Source organism: Bombina bombina, chromosome 5 (assembly GCF_027579735.1).
Source record: "Bombina bombina isolate aBomBom1 chromosome 5, aBomBom1.pri, whole genome shotgun sequence".
NCBI classification, from domain to species: domain Eukaryota; kingdom Metazoa; phylum Chordata; class Amphibia; order Anura; family Bombinatoridae; genus Bombina; species Bombina bombina.
In genome coordinates this window covers 532,664,978-532,687,528 of record NC_069503.1, presented here as the reverse complement: position 1 = coordinate 532,687,528, position 22,551 = coordinate 532,664,978, and the positions used below count along the sequence as shown (strand labels likewise).

General features: G+C 38.1%; 1 pseudogene; it reads right to left on the bottom strand.

The window, feature by feature from the left end:
• Positions 1-1,380: 1,380 nt before the first annotated feature.
• LOC128661536 (dual specificity tyrosine-phosphorylation-regulated kinase 2-like) lies at positions 1,381-4,256 on the bottom strand (annotated as a pseudogene).
• Positions 4,257-22,551: the final 18,295 nt, after the last annotated feature.

Genomic DNA, 22,551 nt, shown 5'->3' with positions numbered 1-22,551 from the left:
CTATTGCCACCATCTCTAATGCCACCATTTCTAGCACCAAGATCTCTAGAACCACAATCTCTAATGCCACAATCTTTTCTGCCACAATCTTTAGCCCTACAAACTCTAGTGGCAGCCTCTCTAGCACCACCAACTATAGAAACACTATCTCTAGAGCCACCATTTCTAGTGCCTCAAACTTTACTGCCACATATAGTCTTACCAACTCTAATGCCACAATATCTAGCACCAAGATCTCTATAACCATCATCTCTAATGCTGCCATCTTTCCTGCTACCACCTGTAGTGGCTGAGCTCTGTAGCAACCCAAAGGTTGCAGGTTCGATCCCCGGCGAGGTCCACTCAGCCTTTCATCCTCCCAAGGTCGATTAAATGAGCAGCGCCTTGAGACCTTTACTAGTGATTAGCCGCACTTTACAAGTACCCAATACATACATACATAGACAAACAAATATAGTGAGACCATCTCTGGCAGCACCACCTGTAGAACCATCATCTCTAGTGTCACAAAATCTACTGCCATCATCTCTAGCACCATCAGCTCAGATGCCACCAACTCTTGTGCTACTGTCACAATCTGTAGAACCCCCAACTCTAGCACCACCATCTTTAAAGGCACCATCTTAACTACCACCATCTCTAGTGCCACCAACTGTCCTGCTTCTGCAACTATCTGTAGAACCACCAACTCTAACACCACAAACTCTATTGCTACCATTTCTAATGTCACCATCTCTAGTACCAAGAACTCTATAACAACCATATCTAACACCCCCATTTCTAGTGTCACCAACTCTTATGCTACTGCCACCATCTGTAGCACCACAAACTATAAATTTATATATACGTATATATATATATATATATATATATATACGTATATATATATATATACCCCTTTTCTATACTAAAGAAAATAAAAACAACTGTAGGCCACTCACACAGCCAGGGACATAATTACTTTAGTGAATAAATACATTAGCAATCAAACACACAAAAAACACATTTTTTTAATGGTATTTTTTTTATTGTTTATTAGTTAACAATAGTTGATAAAAAAAACTATAGTTCTTAAAGCCAATACTAATATTAGCCCTACTTTGCATTGTTGGAAGCTTTTGGCTATTGTTCTTAAAGCCAAGCATGTTTAAACGCTTTAAGCGAAGAGTAGGATCCCAGGTTAAGCATTTTTTCAGAAGTCCAAAAACAGGGCACCATCACAGCCTTTCAAAGCCTGTGCCCAATCATTGCTTCCAGGGAACCTCTGAATTTTCCTTCCCTGGTTTTGGAGTTGCACAGAAACATCCAGTAAGGTTGTGATTTAGCAATACAGAGGATACCACTTGATTTTGAAAAAATGCTTAGTTGGTTTTGACAAATTCAGAATGTATTCAGGTTGCTGCAAAAGCTTAGCTCTCCAGTTAGGAGCCCAGCCAGGATGCATCGGAAGCTCCACATATCTACTGGAGATCCACAGTTTTCTCCAAGAATGACCTCTGGTGCTTGTTAGTATAAAGTTGAAAAAAAGATATTGACACTAGTGTTCATATTGGTTGCAGCCAGTCAATAACCTCAATGTCAAATCTGCTGTTTTGTTATCTCCATAAAATGTTTTCAGGCTTTAGATAATCACAGTGCATTATTCAAAGCAAATAAGCAATGCAGAGCAAACAGGTTTACTAATGTCAAATTAAAGTCCTTGAATTTATTTCTCTTCATTAGCTCAAAAAGGTCCATGTCTAGCAGTTCAAATGACATACACACATGATTAAGGAAAATGAAAGTATCCATCATGTCTACTACATTAAACGTGTTGTCTTTGGTAATTTTCCTTAATTGTTCTAAGATCCGTATTTCAATTACAGTTTAAAGGCAAAATGCTTCTTCATTTATGACCATTTTTAAAGTCACCTGCTGTTTCACTTTGTGTCGTAGGCCTTCATGACTTTTCCATTTCCTTCTTTTCTAAGTACCTTTACAAGTTGATATCTGTAAGCAATATGGTCATTTGGTGTTTTATTGTAGAAGCCCATTTGGTTATAATATCCTCAATTGTTTAAGCCTTCAATTATACCATGTACTCTGGTCCCAAAAAAATATTTCTGTGTAACTGAAAATGTCTTGGTGTTGAAAGGTTCAGTTCACTCACGTGGAACCTTGTTACTTGTTCTGGAGTTAAATTGGAAGCTGTTTCAATGCTGTAATCAATACCGGAGCTTGTTGGAGAAGTAAGAGCATTGTCTTTTGAGGATGTTATGACACTGCTCTCTTTGCAGTTAATAAGACTACTGATTAAATCAACATTAGCTTCCTCTGCATTCTGCTGTGTATCATCTTATGTCAGATTGCTAATGTTTGTAGTCTGCTCCAGCTGATTTCTCTGATTCTTTTTACAATTGTTGTAGAGCAACTAACATCCAGCAAAGGACTGCAGGTAGAGCAAATGGGTTTATTTTTTTTAAAGGCAACCCCATTTTACAAGATCCTCTTGTGGAGCTGTATAGGAAATGGGAATAATATCCTCTTTAACAGCAACCACTTCTCTTTGGTAAATTAAGTGATAAATTTGCTACAAAGGTAACAGAAAGTAAATATTAAATTATTAATCTCTAATGCTTAGGAAATATATTTGGTTGGCAAAAGGTTCTATTGTGTACTATTGCTTAATTTGAGTAAAAAAAAATGAAAAATAAAGAATAGAAAAAAACAGAACTTAAAATTAGCACTCATGTCTTGATCCACAGAAATAAGATAGTTGCTGTTATGTACAACTGCAATCATGTACTGACAGAAGTTCACTGAACACATAGTTACCAAAATTACCAAAATGTATTAAATAGTACAAATACAAGGGCATATGAGAATTTGAAGTAAAAAGTAAATCAATGATAAAAGTAAAAACTAATGTTCCCTTATTGAAGTGAAGATAGTAGAGACACATCAAGGGTTATGGAAGACAAACCCAATCCTTTAGAGTTGTCCTGTGTCATCAAGTGGGAGTAAACAGCTGTCCTTGGTAGTCATAACAGCATCCGTATTTCCAAAGCCTTTTGCTGTATAGATATTCAGAGCTAATACCTCACTGTTGGCATCGGCTATAGTTACAACTGGGGGGCAATATCTCAAATGCAGTCCATATGGCTGGATGAAACGCCAATCCAAAGTGCAGAGAAGCAGGGGTGGCATTGCATATGCTGTCGGCATTTAGCGAGCTCGAGCGGACATGATTCATTACAGCAAATCATGTCTGCTCGACCCTTAGTAAATCTACCCCAATGACTCATTGTCCAAAATGGTAACTCTGTTATACAATGTATATACAGTACACTATGTACACACTTTATTAGACACACCATGGCTTGTGTAGAACATAAAAAAGGATTCTACGTAAAATAAATGATATACAATTCCTCTATTTATTTATGAATTTGCAAAAAAAAAGTATGCATGTAAGTAATTACATATAGCACAGTATATTATTGTACCCAATCTATCCAATCTGCTATTTATAATTCATCTCAAATCTATAAGGTACAGTAGGCTGACAAATATACTTTAGTTTGGACATTTTTAAAACAGAATAGAGTAAGAGCTATAATTGATCATTGGTCAAGATATTCAGCATTATAGAAACGGAGTATAAAGCAGTTCTTCATTTAAACCCTGTGGAGCTAATGTAACTAAATTATATATCTTATTTTCATGTTCAATATCACATACATGTTCAAGTGTACGGTCACGTAAAGCTCATGTAGTTTTACCTACTAAATAGAACTTCAGTCCTGCAATTAATTTTGGAACTATTTTATAGGTATGTCCTTCTCTTGAGACAAAAAACCTTTGTATAAACGTATAGGCCTTACAATGTCTACAGGGATAACAACCATTATTATTTTTTAGTAAATTGTAACCAATTAGTTGAAGTAGGTGGTATAATATAAAAACTAAGAATCAAATTTTCCCTCATATTAGGTGCCCTTCTGGCCATCATTTGAGGGTAATGTCCAATAACCTTATCTGCCTAAGAGCCTAATGTTTTTTTAAGAATTTGTTGGGAGTTCTGGCCATCCCTCACTGTACTGGGTAATGTACCCAATCACCTTCTGTGCATCCCTTTTACTTGGCGTGGGACAATAAAGAACATCCATTTGTCTCAAACTCTTAACTCTCTGGAAACCTCGTTTTATAGTGTTCTTTGGATAACCACGTTCTTCAAATCTTTGACTTAGATCTTTAGATTCATTCAAAAAATCCATGTCATTTGTACAATTTCTGCTAGCTCTAAGAAATTGTGAAACGAGTATTCCTTTTATCAGGGAGGGTGGATGATGACTTTCTGCTCTCAGAAAGCTATTAGTAGCAGTTGGTTTTCACTGGTGTTAATATGGGCTGCCACCAAGGTCAATAACCTTAATGTCAAATCTGGTGTTTTGTTGTCTCAATAAAATGTTTTCAAGCTTTAGATCACAGTGCATTATGCCATGTATTTGCAAAGCAAATAAGCACTGTATGACTAGAGCATTTTTACTAATGTCAGACTAAAGCCCTTGAATTCATTTCTCTTCATTAGCGCACAAAGGTCCATGTCTAGCAGTTCAAATGACATACGCACACGATTACAGAAGGTGAAAGTATCCATCACGTGTACTATATTAAACATGTGTCTTTGACCAGTTTCCATAATTGCTCTAAGATATGTATTTCAACTTCAGTTTGAAGGCAAATGGGCTTCTTCATGTATGACCATTTTTAAAGACACCTGCTGTTTCACTTTGTGTAGTAGGCCTTGATTACTTCTCCATAGCCTTCTTTTCTAAGTGCCTTTACAACTCGATGTCTTTAAGCAATATGGTCATTTGGTGTTTGGTTGTAGAAGCCCAGTTGGATATCATACCCTCCATTTTGGTTAAAATGTCTTGGTGTTCAAAGGTTGTCAGTTAACTTATGTGGAGCTTTATTACCTGTTCTGGAGTTACATTGGAAGCTGTTTCAATTATGTAATAAATAATTAAGCTTGTTGGAGCAGTAAGAGCTTTGTCTTTTGATGATTTTATGAAACTGTCCTCTTTGCAGTTATTAAAATTAGTGACTGAATCAACATTAGCTTCCTCAGTGTTCTGCTCTGAATCATCTTCAGTCAGATTGCTAATGTTTCCAAATTCTTCCAGCTGATTTCTCTGATTCTTTTTACGACGGTAGAGCAAATGGGATATTTATTTATTTTTTATAAAGGCAACCCTATTTTACAAGATCCTCTTTATAGGAAAAGGAATAATATTCCGTTTCACAGCAACAGCTTCTCTTTGGTAAATTAAATGATAAGTTTGCTAAAAAAGTAACAGAAAGTAGTAAGGAATGAAAAAAGTAACAGAAAGTAATCCTCAGAAATGACTGAATAAGGGTGTTTCCTGCTCAAGTAGTAAAGGTAAAGTTCTGCCTGGTTTGAATGTTTACAATATTTTTGATTCAGCCAGAGCTGTACATCCTAATTTTCCTGTCTAGCATTTTTATTCCAAGTTTTATTGAGAAGAGATAAATAAACATCAACAAAAATTAGTTCTCACACAGGTCTTTAAGGTCATACAAAGTACCTAGTTTAAAGAGACATTGATCACCCCTCTGCTCACACCCACACACCACTGGCTCCCCAAGTCTCTATTCTGTCTCTATACTGGTATGCCCCCCATATCCGCTCCTTCAAATTACTTCTTGGAAGATTCCCATAGAAATGTGATATCATGAAACCATATCTATGTTTTTAAGTCTAAAAAAAAACTGTATTCTTCCAAAGGTAGAATACTTTCCACCTGTTCAAGCCAGTCCATTGGGAACTATTTGAGACTTACTATTGTGGGTGATTAAAATCTTAAAATCTTGTATATAACACGATTATATTTAGGTGTCAGATTTAGTAAAGCAATAACAGGATTAAGGGAATATCATGTCCTAGTAATATTTTCATAAAGTTCTCAACTTTATTCCAAAAAGGGTGCAATATCATGCAGTCCCACCATATATGGCACATTGTACCCATTTCACCACAGCTCCTCCAGCACCTGCCTTTAAAGCTCGGGAACAGTGGTTTTAACCAGGCAGGCAGCAAGTACTATCTTATGAGAATCTTGTAGTTCATTTTGATGAATTTGGCAGAAGTAAATGATCTCTTGATATGGTTAAAAAAATTACCTATCTGAAATAGGGAATTCCCTACCCAGCTCTCTATGCCAGCTAGACACATAAGAAAGAAGACTCCCCACCTTGGTTCCCATCAATAATTTTCTTGCCAAGGATAAAGAACCTCTCAGGGGGACTCAACAAGGTATGCTTGCTCGAAAGGGGTAAGTGACCTAAAAAAAAATTACTTTTTTATAAGGTGCCCAGTTTATAAATACCCCTCCCAATACCTCATCTAATTCCTGTCTGGGGTTGAGTTTGCTATTATTTAATAATTTACATATGGGAATGGAATGTCCTAAATGATGTGCTCCTCTGTGGCCACCCCATCCCCAAGGTAACCCACCAACAATGCATTAGCGGACCTCAGAGATAGTGGAGACCTCAATGAGGAGATCTTTGGATATTTAGTGGATATTTTTCCCAGAGACCAAAAACTTTACTGCACAAGGGGAATGATTCAGTAAGGGCTGGACGGCTGTGCATAGGAATCCAACATAGAGTTCCCACCAAAGTCAACTGATACCCAGGACCTCTGTCAATCCGAGATATGCTGTAAGCATATAGCATTGTAATAAAATTCAAATAGTGGAACGCTTAATCCCCCATCACAAAGACCCTATAATCAGAGGTCTATGCCCCCTTAAACAAAGAAATTAAATGAGTTTTGTGTTTGTGTGATAAAAGATAGCGGAAGGGAAATGGGAACTGCTTGAAGAATATATAATAGACGCGGAAAGACATTCATTTTCAGGTACTGAATTCTGCCCCACCAAGATAAAGGGTGGTCTTTTCACTCCATCCAAATTCTTCTTGATATTATTTAAACTTCAAGAATAATTAAGGTCAAATAGGGAATAGGGGGATACTGTTACAAAATCCAAAATTATTTAAGAGCTTTTACCTGAGGCTAAAAGGGACCTAAAATCAATAGCCTGGAGAAGTCTCCTCTTGGGAGAGTCATATTAAATATTTCAGATTTCTGAATATTTATCAGGAAATCGTAATACTCTCCAAATGTATTGAACTCCATGTCCACAGGCAGAGAGACTAAGGAGTTTGTTAAATAAAGGAAGACATCATCTGTGTAAACGGTGATCTTGTATTCATTTGCTCCGAGTACAACTCCTGAGATTCTCTGATTTTTTTTTAATCCAACTGCCAAGACCTCCATGCTTTTTATAAAAAGTAAGGGGAAAGTGCCTTATTCCATTTGTAATATCGAAGCTGTCCGAGAGATCCCAGTTTACTCTAATTATAGTAGCAGGTGATTGATAAAGACTCATGTAATTAAGAATCTGATCACCCAGGCCTATTCTCCTCAAAGTGGCAAACAGAAAATACAATATAACACATCAGTAATTTCCAGCACACACCAAACATGTTTTCATTTGCACAGCATGGATAGGATTACTGCACATTCCACATATACTCTTCCAAAATAAAACAATTACACCAGAACTATGAAATATCTTCACATTTATTGGAACATGTATGACATGAGTAAAATGTTGCCACTTTTTGTCTGAGACTCATATGTTCCAGTAAAGATACAAATATTCCATGGTGCTGGGGAATTGCTTTATTTTGGAAAAACAAAAATTCCCAGTCTAGGTGATTGAATGCCTTCCCTGCATCTGTGGAAAGAAAGACTAGCTCCAAACCCATTTCCCTTGTGTAACATATCAGTTAAAGGGTGCGTACAGTATTGTCACGGGCCTCACTGGCCAGGACGAAGCCTGCCTGGTCGACGTGTATAATATGAGGTAAAATGCAATAACATTTGCAATTATTTTAAGATCTGCAAATTTTGAGAGATATAGAGTGAAAATTCCAAGTTGGTGTTCCAGGTTTAGGCAAGACTGTAATATGAGCCTTCAAGAGGGGGGCAGGGAGCCATCTTGTGTTATCAATGGAATTTAAGAGATTAAAAGGTGTGGTGCCAGTAGATCCTTAAACTTCTTATAATAGGCTGAAGTGAGACCATCCGGTCCCAGACTCTTGCCTGAAGGCAGATTTCCAATAGCACCAAGGACCTCTTAAAGAGTTATGGGATCCTCAAGTGTTTCAATTGCCTTCCTGGACAGCGCCGACATTTCTGTTTCTTGTAGATATTTAAGATGCTTTCATTCATTATTTGAACCCTTAGACCTAGGGAGATTATAAAGATTCCTATAATAGTCCTGGAACTCTTTAGCTATGTGTTTATTTTCGTTCAACATATCTCCTTAGAGATTAAGTGTGTGAATGTAAGTTTGAGATTGTTTGCAATGGAGTGCCCTAGATAACAATGGGCACACACCATTTCTGCCATGAAAATATATTTTCTTCAGATAGATGGCTTTCCTATGAGCTTCTTTTTGTAGGTGTACATTTAAAGCACTTCTAGCTGTTTTCAATTGCCTGAGGTAATCTGCTAGGTTGGATTACGCTTATGGATACTTTTGGCATTCCAGAGTTGGTTATTAAGAGTGTGGAATTCATTAATATGGGATTTCCATAAACAACCAGGACTCTCCAAAGATGGGGCATTTATAGAGAATAAATTCACTAATTACATTTATGACTCTTTCTAGAATGACAAGGTTGTGCAAGAGATCCTCAACTAATCTCTAGTTGACATCTGAGGCACATCAGACCATTGAAGATCTAAAGATATGGCAGAGTGATCAGATCATGATAAGCTGTGGAGATTGGAGTGGGCGGCCATCTGTAGATGGTCTTGGCTTAACAAAAGGTCGTATAGTCTGGAGTACACATGTTGTGTTTAGAGAAAAAGTAAAGTTTAGACTATTTGGATGTTGGAGTATCCAAACATCTACTAGAGAAATGTCCTCAAATCCTTTAGAGATCATTTCCCTTGATCTATTAGATATAGGGCTATTTCCATGTGAGCAATCCATGCTGGGACATAGAGCAACATTAAGATCCCCTCCTATTACCACTGTGCCCTGTTTGACTTCTAAGACCTTATTATAAACCTAAGAGGAAAGAGGCCTAGCATTAGGGGAATATAAATTTACTAAGGTGACTGGTATATTGAACAGCATCCCAGTGAGTATGAGAAGCCTGCCTTCAGTGTCTGCAAATTATTAAGAAGCTGAAACTAAACAAGTCTATGAAATAGAATCCAAACCCTGTTCTTTTTAATCATTGTTTGAGTAAAAGTAACTTGTGGGGAATTCTTTGAAAGGAAATTTAGATTTAGTGTCTAAGGAGAAATGGGTTGCCTGTAAAAAGATTATGGCTCTCTGGAACTTGTGGAACCAGTTTAATGCTATGGACCTTTTAGTCAATGTGCAGTGGACATGATCTGCTATATCGGATCATGTCCGCTCGCATAATCATAAATATGCCCCATTGCCTCCTCCTTCTATTGTCAAGGTACTCAACCTGACTTATGAGTGTGGCAATCTACGTTTCTTGTGCAGAAATCTTAAGTGTAAGAACATCCATCTCAGAGGCTTATGAGTCAGCTTGCTCCTCCAAACATTCAACTCTGTCCCCTAAGTCCGATATCTCTTTTTTGACCTCTTGGAGACCAAGACTTTCATGAGTTCCCCCACTTGATGTAAAAAAGTGTTAAAGTCATCTTTTGTAGGAAGATCTTTGAGATCAGGAATTGGTTTTTGGTAAATCTGTCTAAGCTTCTGCAGATGATGGAGGACTAGGTGGGAATAAATCTTGTGAAGCTGTACTTCAGAGTCAGTAGAGAGAGCAGAACTTAACACCCCGAAATAAGTATTCATATTAGAGCCCTGAGTATGCAGTAGCTTTGTACCTTTGTCTAATTTAGATGCTTTTTTAGAAGCTGAAATAGATCTAGGCACTTGGGGTACAAGTAGGTGTTCAGAAAGCCAGTACTCAAATCTACAATGAGCTATCTCAGGGTATGTGTGAGTCGTTCTCAAAGAGACCAAATGTATTTATAAAAGTTACTTTGCAATGTTGTCTATATTAATTAGCACTGAATATTCCAAAAGAATATGTAGAAGAGAAGATAGACCATTCATAGATTAAAAATTAATAAAACAATATTATTTTCCCCTATGAAGGCAGATATTGAAAAAAGGCATAGATTTTCAAAGGTGAAATGTCAAGGTCTCAACATGGCAAAAGTGTTTAGTGCTTGTTTGACACATATTTTAAGCACTTTACTCGTAAATAGTGAGGCAAACATATCTGGCTGAGTTACTCTATCGCCTAGATTTAGAGTTCTGCGCTAGCTGTCAAAACCAGCGTTAGGGGGTCCTAACGCTGGTTTTGGCCGCCCGCTGGTATTTAGAGTCAGTCAGGAAAGGGTCTAATGCTCACTTTCCAGCCGAGACTTTTCCATATCGCAGATCCACTTATGTCAATTGCATATCCTATCTTTTCAATGGGATCTTTCTAACGCCGGTATTTAGAGTCTTGGCTGAAGTGAGCGTTAGAAATCTAACGACAAGACTCCAGCCGCAGCAAAAAGTCAGGAGTTAAGAGCTTTCTGGGCTAACGCCGGTTCATAAAGCTCTTAACTACTGTGCTCTAAAGTACACTAACACCCATAAACTACCTATGTACCCCTAAACCAAGGCCCCCCCACATCGCCGCCACTCTATTAAATTTTTTTAACCCCTAATCTGCCGACCGCACACCGCCGCATCCTACATTATCCCTATGTACCCCTAATCTGCTGCCCCTAACATCGCCGACCCCTACATAATATTTATTACCCCCTAATCTGCCCCCCCCAACGTTGCCGCTACCTACAATTATTAACCCCTAATCTGCCGACCGGACCTCACCGCTACTATAATAAATGTATTAACCCCTAATCCGCCTTACTCCCGACTCGCAAACCCTATAATAAATAATATTTACCCCTAATCTGCTCTCCCTAACATCGCCGACACCTAACTTCAAGTATTAACCCCCTAATCTGCCAACCGGACCTCGCCGCTACTCTAATAAATGTATTAACCCCTAAAGCTAAGTCTAACCCTAACACACCCTAAGTTAAATATAATTTAAATCTAACAAAATAAAATAAATCTTATTAAATAAATTATTCCTATTTAAATCTAAATACTTACCTGTAAAATAAACCCTAATATAGCTACAATATAAATAATAATTATATTGTAGCTATTTTAGGATTAATATTTATTTTACAGGCAACTTTGTATTTATTTTAACCAGGTACAATAGCTATTAAATAGTTAATAACTATTTAATAGCTACCTAGTTAAAATTATCACAAAATTACCTGTAAAATAAATCCTAACCTAAGTTACAATTAAACCTAACACTACACTATCAATAAATTAATTAAATAAACTATCTACAATTATCTACAATTAAATCAACTAAACTAAATTACAAAAAAAAAACAACACTAAATTACAAACCCCCACTAAATTACAAAAAATAAAAAAAGTTTACAAGAATTTTAAACTAATTAGACTTACTCTAAGCCCCCTAAAAAAATAACAAAGCCCCCCAAAATAAAAAAATGCCCTACCTTATTCTAAAATAAAAATTTAACAGCTCTTTTACCTTACCAGCCCTTAAAAGGGCCTTTTGTGGGGCATGCCCCAAAGAAAACAACCCACCACCCACATACCCCTAATCTAACCCAAACCCCCCTTAAAAAACCTAACACTAAGCCCCTGAAGATCTTCCTACCTTGTCTTCACCACGCCGGGTATCACGGATCTGTCCAGAAGAGGGTCCGAAGTCTTCCTCCTATCCGGCAAGAAGAGGTCCAGAAGAGGCTCCGAAGTCTTCATCCTATCCGGCAAGAAGAGGAGATCCGGACCGGCAAACATCTTCATCCAAGCGGAGCGGGACCATCTTGAAGCAGCCGACGCAGATCCATCCTCTTCCTATCAACCAATCGGAAATTAAGGTAGTTCAATCCGATTTGCTGATCCAATCAGCCAATCAGATTGAGCTCGCATTCTATTGGCTGATCGGAACAGCCAATAGAATGTGAGCTCAATCTGATTGGCTGATTGGATCAGCCAATCCGATTGAACTTGAATCTGATTGGCTGATTCAATCAGCCAATCAGATTTTTCCTACCTTAATTCTGATTGGCTGATAGAATCCTATCAGCCAATCGGAATTCGAGGGACGCCATCTTGGATGACGTCATTTAAAGGAACCTTCATTCGGACTTAGGACGTCAGAAGAAGAGGATGGATCCGCGTCGGCTGCTTCAAGATGGTCTCGCTCCGCGACCGGATGGAAGAAGATAGAAGATGCCGCTTGGATGAAGATGTTTGCCCGTCCGTATCTCCTCTTCTTGCCGGATAGGATGAAGACTTCGGAGCCTCTTCTGGACCTCTTCTTGCTGGATAGGAGGAAGACTTTGGACCCTCTTCTGGACGGATCGGTGACACCCGGCGTGGTGAAGACAAGGTAGGAAGATATTCAGGGGCTTAGTGTTAGGTTTTTTAAGGGGGTTTGGGTTAGATTAGGGGTATGTGGGTGGTGGGTTGTAATGTTGGGGGGTATTGTATGTTTATTTAAATGCAAAAGAGCTGTTTTCTTTGGGGCATGCCCCGCAAAAGGCCCTTTTAAGGGCTGGTAAGGTAAAATTTTTATTTTAGAATAGGGTAGGGCATTTTTTTTATTTTGTTATTTTTTTAGTTTAAAATTCTTGCAATCTTTTTTTATTTTTTGTAATTTAGTGTTTGTTGTTTTTGTAATTTAGTGTTTGTTTTTTTGTAATTTAGTTTAGTTGATTTAATTGTAGATAATTGTAGATAGTTTATTTAATTAATTTATTGATAGCGTAGTGTTAGGTTTAATTGTAACTTAGGTTAGGATTTATTTTACAGGTAATTTTGTAATTATTTTAACTAGGTAGCTATTAAATAGTTATTAACTATTTAATAGCTATTGTACCTGGTTAAAATAAATACAAAGTTGCCTGTAAAATAAATATTAATCCTAAAATAGCTACAATATAATTATTATTTATATTGTAGCTATATTAGGGTTAATTTTACAGGTAAGTATTTAGATTTAAATAGGAATAATTTATTTAATAAGATTTATTTTATTTTGTTAGATTTAAATTATATTTAACTTAAGGGGGTGTTAGGGTTAGACTTAGCTTTAGGGGTTAATACATTTATTAGAGTAGCGGCGAGGTCCGGTCGGCAGATTAGGGGTTAATACTTGAAGTTAAGTGTCGGCGATGTTAGGGAGGGCAGATTAGGGGTTAATACTATTTATTATAGGGTTTTTTGAGGCGGGAGTAAGGCGGATTAGGGGGTTAATACATTTATTATAGTAGCTTTGAGGTCCGGACGGCAGATTAGGGGTTAATAATTGTAGGTAGGTGGCGGCGACGTTGGGGGCGGCAGTTTAGGGGTTAATAAATATAATATAGGGGTCGGCGGTGTTAGGGGCAGCAGATTAGGGGTACATAGGGATAACGTAGGTTGCGGCGGTGTACGGAGCGGCAGATTAGGGGTTAAAAATAATATGCAGTGGTCAGCGATAGCGGGGGCGGCAGATTAGGGGTTAATAAGTGTAAGGATAGGGGTGTTTAGACTCGGGGTACATGTTAGGGTGTTAGGTGGAGACTTAGGAAGTGTTTCCCAATAGGAAACAATGGGGCCGTGTTAGGAGCTGAACGCTGCTTTTTTGCAGGTGTTAGGTTTTTTTCAGCTCAATCTGCCCCATTGTTTCCTATGGGGGAATTGTGCATGAGCACGTTTTTTAAGCTGGCCGCGTCCGTAAGCACCGCTGGTATTGAGAGTTGCAGTGGCGGTAAATTATGCTCTACGCTCCCTTTTTGGAGCCTAACGCAGCCCTTCTGAGAACTCTCAATACCAGCGTTGTTTAAAAGGGGGAAAAAAGCATGCGTAGCTAACGCACCCCTTTGGCTGCAGAACTCTAAATCTAGGCGTATGTTTGTAGTGGTGAGCTTGCAGGAGAACTGAAAGCCCTGGGTAGTGTTACTAATATTTATCGGTAAGGATGATGTTGCTGCATAAAGGGCCTGATCTCATGTATTCCATGTGGCTCACTTCACGTGTAGTCCCGTGGTTTCAGTGTGTAAAGTTGTTGAAGTTAGCAAGCTATTAACTGAACCTCCTTCCAGCAAACAAAACTGTGAGAAAGGAAAAAAATAGCTCTAGAGAGGCATAGTATCTACTTGCAGTTTTCCTGCCACATCCGTAACAGCAACCGATGTCTCTGGATTAAGTGCAGACTAAGCTGAGACTAAGTGGCAGTAGGATTCCTTCTGGCTTTACCTATTATGATGGCTCCAAACAGTTCCTACATGAGCGCTACAGTCAGCAGTGGCGAGAAATCGGCACCACTATTCTAGGCAGGTGCACTGGAGCTCAGGGAGATGTGTCTATCTTAGTTAGAAATACTCATGGGAGACACATGGCAATCACTTGAAGATGACCTGATTACACGTTGCATAGGAGTTAATCATTGTTAGAATTGTTGAATAAGATAGTTAGATATGATACAAGTAAGAGGTTATGTTGATAAGTAATTCTTTTAAAATATTAATACAATTATATTTCCAGTATTTGAATTTATGGTAAATAGAAGAGGGATATGAAAATAAATAGTATGGCAGGTTGTTACTGTTTTTGTCAGGATATAGCACAATTTGATAGGATTAAGCACCTTATGAAAGGTTGTGACAGGCTTTGGCAGATTATGACAGACTGTTACCAGTTTTGATTCATTTTGACTGTAAATAGCAACCTGTGTCGGGATTTAGCAGGTTTGGGAATTCCCCTCCCACTCCAATCTTCTGTTCTTCAACCATATGTTGTGATGTTAAATAGAATGCAGTGCTTGTGATATTTTTTTAGCCAACTTGTAAAATGGTTCTGTCAAAGTGTTTCTTAACTGCAGTAATTTCCCTTGCCATTTAGGACTCCATTAACTATGCAGATTGTAAGCTGCTTTGGAGCCCTTGCAGGGCAGGTTCGCACATGCAATCTTGCTTCCCACAATGTAAGAACCAAACTTCATCAGACCGCTGCTTCTTACAATCTTCACACCTCTGATTTGGCAGAGAACAATTACCCAGAAATTGCTCACTCCAGGTGATTGACAGGACTAATTGTGCGAAGGAAGGGGGTGGCATTACCCACTGGAAAACAGGGTAAGCTGCCCATATGCTGCAAAGCTGTGCTATTGACAACCCTGTCCACACAGCCGATAGTACATCTGGCCTTGACCAGTGGAAGAAACAAGATTAACTAACAGCATTTTTAAAAAAAAGAAAATAAATTACATGGATTATTTTATATTTGCCTAATCATTTCTGGGGCAGCAGGGGTTAAAAATTTGGCTCCAAAGCAGTGTGCCTTTACTTCTTGTTGCTCTTGAGTTACCTCTGAGATGGCAGCCATCTTAACACAGCAGCCTTGCAATCTACAGGAGTTTTGCAGAGGGTAAACTCATCTAAAACTTATCAGATCTTAGCCAACTCTAGGGCCAGATTACGAGTAGAGCACTAACAGCTACGCACAAGCGATAAGAGGTTTATCAAGGGTGTTTGCGCGTCTGGTTTTTTTTTTGCATATTGAGTAAGTATCTAAACAATATCCAAACAATGTTTATCACACATTGCTAAGTATAGATAGGGGGAGGGGGAAAGGAGGGGGGGAGGGAAATAGGGGAAAAAAGAGTGAGGAAACATCAGTTATATACAGGTGAGTCTTTCTAGGCATTTTTATTGATAAACATTTAGTTAAGTATGGTTAATCATTTTGTTCCTATAAATAAATAACATCCAAATTTAAATCTTTTTTACCATTGTAGCTGCAGTGTATTTTTTCTAGTGCTAGTATGTGGTTGACTTCTTGTAACCATTGGTCAAAGGTTGGTGTCTGCTGTTTTTTCCAAAAGCGAGGTACAATTCAACATGCATTGAAGAAGTTTTATGCAGAGTTTACATCTTATCTTTGGGTAACAGTTGAGGAGAATTAGTTTGGGAAGGGGAATTGTTAAGCCCAGGGTAGTATTGATGTGGGTGTTAATTTTGGTTCCAAAACCTTGTCATCTGTGGGCAGTTATACCAGATATGTGTTATGCTACCTATCTGACTGCAGCCCCTCCAGCATTTGGGGAAAGCACCTGGGTATATGTATCTTAATTTTTGAGGGGTGAGGTATCATCGAAATAGTATTTTATAATAAAATTCTAGTATGTTTGGGCCAATAGAGGACTTAGATGTTGAAAGGAAGGTTGTCTTCCATAGTTTATTGGAAAATTGGTCTTGGAGTTCAGACTCCCAATGTTTAGGGAATGTTGGCCTTCTGTCTGTGAATGTTCCCCTTATTATCTTATATATGACTTAGCTTTGTGCTCTGGTTATGTCTGTTGATATGGTGTGTTGTTCAAATCTAGTTAGTGGCCTAATCAGCATGTCCTTATATGAGCTGGTCATGATTGCGTTTCTATCTTGAAATTATGAGAACCAATTGTGAAAAGATGGGCCAATCTCATTTTTAAGGGTGGCCTGGGTTTTGAGGGATCCCTCTTCTAACAGGAGGTAGATAGGCAGGTTGGAATGTGTTGTCCCGGATTTTGTAGATGTGATGGTGTGTTTGTTTAACAAAAAGGGAGTTAATCAAAGGGGTTAGGGTTGAAATAGAGCTAGATATATTTGGGTCGTCTTCGATTACTCTATTAGATAGTATTGTTTGGTCAGGTATAAATCTAACTATTTCTTGGACATTAACAGATAAAAAATTAAAGATAACCGTTAGAAAAATGTGCTTGTTCATGGACAGTAATGAAATGGTATAAATAAAGTTGGAAAAAATGGAAAAAATGTCTTCATTTGATGGACATTCCAGGTAAATCATTTGAAAAAAAAAGGATATCCGCGACATTGAAGACTAATGCTAATCGCCTTAGACTTGACGTGCATATTTTTGGCAGGCTTGTTGATAAATAAGGCTGTTGAATGTAAATTTGCCCCAGCGATGTATGATGAGCGTATAGCCCATCGTGAATGCGTCGAGATCGATGCCTTGATAAATCAGCCCTTATATCTTCTTTGCTAGTGTTGGGGTGCGTATGTGTGATAGGTAGTGATTGATAGCTTATGCTTTATCTTCTGGGTTAGGGGTCTGTAGGTTATTTAATGATGTGTAGTAAGATACAAAACTGTTTCCTATCGCTCCATTTTTGCTACAAGGTGTACCTGAGGAATTGGTTATGAATCTGATAAATGTGCCTAGTCTCTTTTTTTTTAAGTAACCTAGCTAGTAGGTGACCTGCTCTATTTCCATTTGCATAGAATTTCGCTTTCGTAGTGAGTGCAATAGTTAATTTGTTTGTTAATGTTGTGAATTGGGATGATTTATGCTTTCTAAGTCTTGTAGTATGTTTTATGAGGTCTCCACATATGTAACTTTTATATGCTTCCCAGTTATTCAAAATTGAGATGTCCTGGGGGTTATTAAATTGGAAAAATTATTCTGTACTTTTTTTGATTTGTTCAATAGTCAGAGGGTCTGAGAATATACAGTAGTTTAACCTCCAGTTTAACTTATGTTTAGGTCTCATGGACCATGTAAAGGTACTAAGTACCATGTTATGGTCTGACTATGAGGTGTGTGAGATGTTTGAGTTCTGTAGGGAGGACAGTAGATTTTGGCTGCATAGTATGTAATCTAGTCTGGGGCAGTTGCGTTACGGGAGTGAGAAAAAAGTGTAGTCTCTTTGACTAAGGTGTGCCATTCTCCAGGTATCAAAGAGTGTTAGTTTTGTCAATGTTACCCAGTTAGCCTTAAGTTGACAAGCCCTCATGTATGATTTGCCTGTGCGTGTGACCAAAGAGAGACAAATTGGGAAGTTGAGGTTGCCACCTAAGAGTATTGGGCCTTTGGCTATATCTGTAACTGAATTAATCACAGATTTAAAGAATGTCGTAGGGGGTTTGTTGGGTGTGTACAAATTAACGATTGTGACTGGGGACCCGTATAGTAAGCCTACTAAAATTAAGAGTCTACCTTCAGTGTAATTTTGTTTTTGTATAATCTCAAATGGAATGTTTCATCTGATAGATATACCGACACCATTTTTCCTGTTTGGCCCTGAGCTAAGGAAGTGTTGGGTGAAGTAATTTTTTTATAAGGTTAGTTTGTTTTGTTTTAGGAAGTGTGTTTCTTGTATTAGTACAATATCAATACCTTTTTTAGTAAAAATCATGGAATGCGATTGATCGCTTTTCTGCAGATAAAAAGCCCTTCAAATTTTGCATGGCTATTGATATAGTGTTGGAGTTATCCATGGGTGTCATGTGTTTCTAGTAGTAGGTTAAAGCAGGGAACTTATTCAGAATTTTGAGGGTACTTTTATTGGCTATGTCATACATGTCAACAAACAAACCCTGAGTAGACTCAGGAAAATAGCAGCGCTCGCAAAAATAAAACCAGACACTGAATTAAATATCCCTTATACAAAATAAAGCAATGTCAGTTATAACAGTAATGCTATGTTAGTAAAGCTTGAGATTAATAAAATTGAGTGTTAATAAAACAAACTGGTAATAAAGGGGTCCTTATAGCAAAGGGTTAATAACACACTTTAAGACACAACACCATACATATTATCAGCAGCCTATGGTTATAGTAACGGTCGGTAACACATATAAGCAGTAAACAATATAAATACAATATTAGCAGAATATCAAAAGCCACTCGACGTATTAGCAGCATAGAAAAAGATTAGCAGCAATATAGAAAAAGATTAGCAGCAATATATTCACAGTTAACCAGTGTTAAAATGTGTTAAAAATGTGTTAAAAAGGTGACAAAAAGCAAACTTAAAAAAGTCACCGCCGTCAAATAACAGCTTTGCTAAGCTGTCACAGTCCAAGAAACTTTAAAAAGCATAAATAGTTTTATAATTTTGTAGACCACATAGAAAGTATTCAGTCCCTAAGCTAAGACAAGTTAAAAATGCACTTACTAGATATAAGTTCTTTTTCACATTTGAGAAGTAAATACAACTCCGTAGGGGTCTCTCTGTCAGTCCTTTCACAAGTTTCAGAGTTCTGGTATAAGCGCAGTCTAATTTTACCGCCGTGCTACCAATTGAACTCACTCTGTTTCCTGACTACGGTTCCTCCTAACGGACAAAAAGCTCAACGCATTTCTCCCAGTGTACGCCCGGGCTTTCACAAGAACCTGTGCCTAGTGGTGTAGATGGGATGGTTATAGGGGGTGGGATAGTAGTAACTAGTAATCTGAGATATTAGGAGTATGTTATTCACTCCTTGTTGTGTTGTGGGTTGAGGGACTATAGCTGTAGGAGGCTAGGAGTAAGCTCAAAAAACATAAAGTTATATAAGTTTTTTATATTTCAGTGTGTCATAATTATTCATATTTAGAAAAAATAAAATAAAAAAGGGTTACTTCCTTTTAAACATAAGAGGTCAAAAACAATTTAAAGAAACATGGAATGGCCTCCTGAACCATAACTATAAACAGTAGAGTGCAAAATATAACACATTAACAATTAAGTAAAAACTGAAGGGATACTTTCTTTTAAACATTATAGGTCATAACAATGTAAATAAACATGGAATGGCGTCATGGACCACAACTATAAACTGTACTGTGCAAATATAACACATTAACAATTAAGTAAGAAGGCAAAAGAACAAAGGAACAATAAACATAACAATAAGTATCATTTGTTTGTTTAATGATAGGTTCTGCAGAGTGGTTTAGAAAAAAATATCTTTTAGAGCAGATAAGCCTAATGAGTCTTTAGACCTTTTAGGGGGTCCATACTGGACTTTTTTTTAGCTCTTCTTCTGGTGTCATCCGCCCAGGATGTCCTTTGTGGCTTTGGTGCTGCTGGTGGGGTTCTCTCTGCTTGTTCTGTTTGAGCTGATAAATCAATGGTGGGTATGTTTAGCATTTCACAGAAGGTAACAATGTCATTGACTGTTCTGCATTCCACCCTCTTTCCATTTTCTTGGGATATGATCGATGTAGGGAAGCCCTATCTGTATGTGATTTGTAGGTTCCTCAGATGTGTTGTGAGGGGGGGCAAAGTTGCACCTTTTCTGCAGGGTTTTGCGGAAAGATCTTGGAAGATCTGTATTCCAGCATCTTGAAATTTTAAGACTGGGTGGTTTCTGGCAAGGTTTTATATAATTTCCCTGTGCTTATAGATTTGAAAACAGACTATAATGTCTCTTTGCAGTTGGTTTTCAGGTGGTTTTGACCGTGTTGCTCGATGGGCTCTTTCAAGTGGTATTTCAGAGATCTCATTGTCGTGGTCTTTTGCCTATTCTTCAAACAAAGCTTGTAGGAATTCTGGAATAGCAGATTCTTGTTTCTGGTATGCCGCGAAACCGCAAGTTGCAGCGGCGTGTTCTGTTCTCCAGATCGTCTACTTCATTTTCAAGGTCCACTGTTTGTTGTTGGAAATGTGACACGTTATCTGATAGTTCTGTATAGTTGTTGAGTATTTCTTCTCTGCTTTCTTCTAAGGTTTCAACTCTATGGACTAAGTCATGTATTTCTTTTTTGAGGTCCGCAAATTCTTCCTTTATGCAGGACTTTACTTGAGCTATTATTTGTTCAATTGCTTTTAATGTGACAGGTATATATTTGCTGCAGCCTGGGGAGGAAGTTGGTCGAGCTATATTTGCCTGTATCTGAGAGGCAAGTAGTAGGATCTTCTTCAGGATGAGCTGATGTTACAGCTGGTTTGCTGCTCTCTGACATTTTGAAAAAGGAGTTAACAGTGCTGTGTCCTGTGGACTGTGTTTTCCCTTGCCTGTCAGTTTTAGGTTTGCGCTGAGACATATTTATATGTATAGGAGATTAAAGCTGCTTATGATTTAGCTTGAGATTGCAGAGGATCTGTGGCCACAATTGTTAATAATTCAGGATCAAATGCTGCTGCTGTCTACTCTATAATGACACTTTTATTATAATGAATACAGCATCAAGGATGCATTTAGGCTTAAACTGCTGGCATTTGTATATTTAAAACAGTTCTATGTTAGTGTGTATCGTCACTCATCCGCCTCAATCTGTGCCCTCTTGATGCTGAATAGCTATTATGCTGTTCAGTTTTTAATTGTATATGGTGGCGTGGTGGTTCCCAAAGCAGGTGTATCTCATGTGTGGGAAGTGATGTGCTTCACTCACCATTAGATGTGACGGTCCGCTGCCGACAGCTATCCTCATGTAGGCATGAAGGGTATTATGTGCTGGGCGCAGGCTTCTGCAGGAGCCTGCGTAGGCCTTGGATTTCCTGCACCTTTCTAGTGGCTGCCGACTCCAGCTGGTTGTGGCGACAGGGCTCTTAGAGGTATCTCCCTTATCAGGGTGGTCAGAGCTGTATTCGGCAGGTAGTGAATACAGAAATTCTGGGGTATGAGCTGATCTCTAGCCGACCCGGTCACGGAGCTCTAGTGTGTGGCGGCCATCCTGGACGCCCGCTAGCTCCACCCTCTAAGTTCAGCTTTTTATGCATGTCAGGTTTTACTTTCAACTTGCAATGCGAGTGCAACCCAACGTGCAACCTCAAAGTTATGTCTGCTATGCAAGGATGTTTTGATGTGTATCCCTGTCCAGCTATGTACAACATGCAGTCTATTTTTAATCCTAGACAGGGTCCTGCTTCACTGCCCCTACAGCAGAGTGGTCAAGGTTTTAATGTCCATCAGGGCCATTCCAAAGGGATTTCTTTTGAACAGTACCCTAAATTTAAAGAATATATCCACTCTGCTTCTACTGATTTGATAGCTATCATGCCTCCAGCAGTTAAGTGCAGACACTTTCAAAGAAAACAGAATGGATTCCTTCATGGGCCTTTAGGTCATCAGAGACATCCCTCAAGGATGACCAGTCTAAGAACCGTGCAGAGTAGAAGGTACATTGGAATCAGACATTTCCTCCTTTGAAATTCAGAACCCAACTGCTGGAAAAGTAGCAAATGTATCCATTAATTTCAGGCTTGAGCATATACACACTCTATTATGCCAGAGAAGCAATTACAACTATTTGTGCCATGATTGCACAAGCTGTTTGTAAATAATTTCAGCGAGAAGCCTAAAATTGTGAAAAAGTTAACGATTTTTTTATTTGATTGCATTTGGTGGTGAAATGGTGGCATAAAATATACCAAAATGGGCAAAGATCAATACTTTGGGTTGTCTACTAAAATTTTTTTATATAGTTTTGATAGGTAAACATAAAAAAGGCTCTATTTCTGTTTAAATGTAGTGATGGCAAAAATGCTAAAAATGCTCTGGTCTTTTGGGGAAGTTTTTGTCTCAAGTGCTCGGTTCTTAAAGGGACACTGAACCCAATTTTTTTTCTTTTGTGATTCAGATAGAGCATGACATTTTAAGCAATTTTCTAATTT